We start from the raw sequence: 2,676 nt of genomic DNA, 5'->3' as shown, positions 1-2,676 counted from the left end.
TAGTGAAAAAATTATTATGTATCCAAAACTGCATTGAAAACAAAGAAGAAAGTTTGAGGACTTACATTTCCTAGTTTTAGGAATTTAAACAAAACGATACAGAGATAACTCCTGTAATGCATATGACAACTGCTAACCCAGCATGAATTTTGCTTTCCATTTTCTTCATGACTATTTAATTGTACTGCTAAGTATGCATCCAGGCTAGGTAGCTTCTCCTGATGATTTTTAACCTCTTAAATCATTAATAAGAAAATGCAGCCTTACAAAATTAATTTTATAGCTAGAGGAGGGAGGAATACTGTTTCTGGTCACACACTATGATCAAAATGGACATGCTGTGAGCACCTAAACCAGGACATTTTCTTGCTAACAGGATGGCCAGGCCAAGAGCCCCTGAATAGAGGCCCTTTCCTTTTACTTCCTTTCCCTTTTCTCATGCACTCTGAGGTATATAACCCCTAGACTTCTTTGTTCTTTTGTCTTTCTCCCAAATATCCTGTGTCAACTCAACTTGAAACAACAATTTGAGGGAGAACAATCTCTGATGAATTGTGCCAAATTCATGTTCATCTTAATCACTGTGTAAGTAAAGGAATCTTGTGAAAATGCCACTGGGTAATGCCAATTGTTTGCTGAGATCTAAATTCCAGCATGAGCTCATTTCTCATCTTGGTTCATGGCACCATAGTAATCAAGAGTGTGCATAATTAACTTAAGTATTAACATATTCATCAACGGAACAGAATAGAGAGTCCAGAGAGAAACATACATACATTTGTCAGTTGCTATTAATGAAAATATCAAGGCATTTCAAAGAGGAAATTACAGTGCTCTCACCAAATGATGCTGAAGAAACTGGCTATCTCTATATAAAAGTTAACTTGAATTTGACTGTTAAGTTTCTAGGAATATATAGAAGAAAATCTTCATAAATTATGGGTAGGTGAGATTTCTTAGATAACACAGAAAAAACATGAACCATCAGTATAAATAAATAAGACTTCCCAAAATTAACAACTCGTGTCTTCATACTAAATAAATAATAAAATAAATAGCCACACTCTTTATGCAAATATTATATATATATATATATATATATATATATATATATATATCTCCCATATCCATTGCTATGGAGTTGATTCTTACTCCTAGCAACTCTACAGAACAGAGTAGAATGGACCCATAGGGTTTCCAAGGCCAAAAGATTATGGAAGCAGTCTGTCACAACTTTCTCCAAGGGAGTAAACAGTTGGTGGATTCAGGGGCTTAACCACTGTGCCACCAGGGCTCCTTATATATCCAATAAGTAACTTGAATCCTACAATTTAATAATTTAAACAACAACAACAAAAAGAGAAGCAGGCAAAAGATTTGAACACACGCTTATCAAAAGAAAATACGTGAGTGACTGACAAGAAGATGGAAAAAATCTTAACCTTATTAGTCATCGGAGAAATGTAAATGAAAATAATAGTAAAATGCCACTACACAGCCAATTGAATGACTAAAATTAAAAAGATGATACATGAAATATGGTCCCATTAGAACTCTTATGCATTGCTGATGGATATATAAAATAGTACAACCAGTTAAGTTTCTTAAAATATTAAACAAACTTACAGTCTGATCTACCATTCAATATAGCAATTCTTTTATCAGCATTTACTCAAGAAAATAAAAAATTATGTCTCAAAAATATTTGTAATTGTATTTTCATAATAGGTTTATTCATAATATATCAAAATTGTAAACAATTAGATGTACATTTTGACATAACTATACAATAGATCCAAATTGATTCTGACTCATAGCAATCCCATTGGGTTTCCAAGGTGGTAAATCTTTGCAGAAGTAGATTGCCCCATCTTCCTTCCATGGAACTGCTGGTTGGTGTTGAAGTCCCAACCATTTGGTTAACAGTCAAATCCCTTAAGCGCTGCACCACGAGAGCTCCTATACAGTACACTACAATTCAGCAACAAATGAATTACTGGCACATCCAAACAAAGATGAATTTCAAAAAAACTAGAATTAGCAAAAGAAGTCAGACACAAACGCATACATACTACATGATTTTATTTGTATGAAACTCTAAAGAAAGACAAATGTAATGCATAGTCAAAGAATGCAAATCAGTGGTTGTCTGGGGCTCAGGATGGCAGGAAATTGACTGATGAGAACAAAAGGATGTTTTGTGATGATAAAAAAATTTTCATCTTCATTGTGGTGGTAGATACACATGTGTATACATTTGTCAAAGCATGTCAAACCATGCACCTAAAATGCATGAATTTTATTATATGCAAAATATAACTCTATCAAGTTGATTTCACACAGGCAGGCACAAAAAAGGACAAGTTACAAATTTAAAACATAAATGAACTTTATTATTTCTACACAGAGTAGTTGGTATCAGACTTAATGTCCCTTTTTAAACAAATATAAAACTGGAGAGAAAAAATAATGCCACACTAAGAAAAATACTAAAAGAAATCCAGTGGAATAAAATGATCCCAGATAGAAGAATGGAAGTGCCGGAGGAATAAATAGTATGAGAATGAGTAAATATAAAAGACTTGATTCTTTATAACACTATTGATGACATTTTGATGAATTTATAAAATATTCAGAAATAAAATATAAGATACTTAATATAAAAATGTAAGCAGC

The sequence above is a fragment of the Orycteropus afer genome, unplaced genomic scaffold (assembly GCF_000298275.1).
Source record: "Orycteropus afer afer isolate SDZICR_OR568_19922 unplaced genomic scaffold, OryAfe1.0 scaffold01481, whole genome shotgun sequence".
Classification (NCBI taxonomy): Eukaryota; Metazoa; Chordata; class Mammalia; order Tubulidentata; family Orycteropodidae; genus Orycteropus; species Orycteropus afer.
This window is presented reverse-complemented; position numbering follows the sequence as displayed.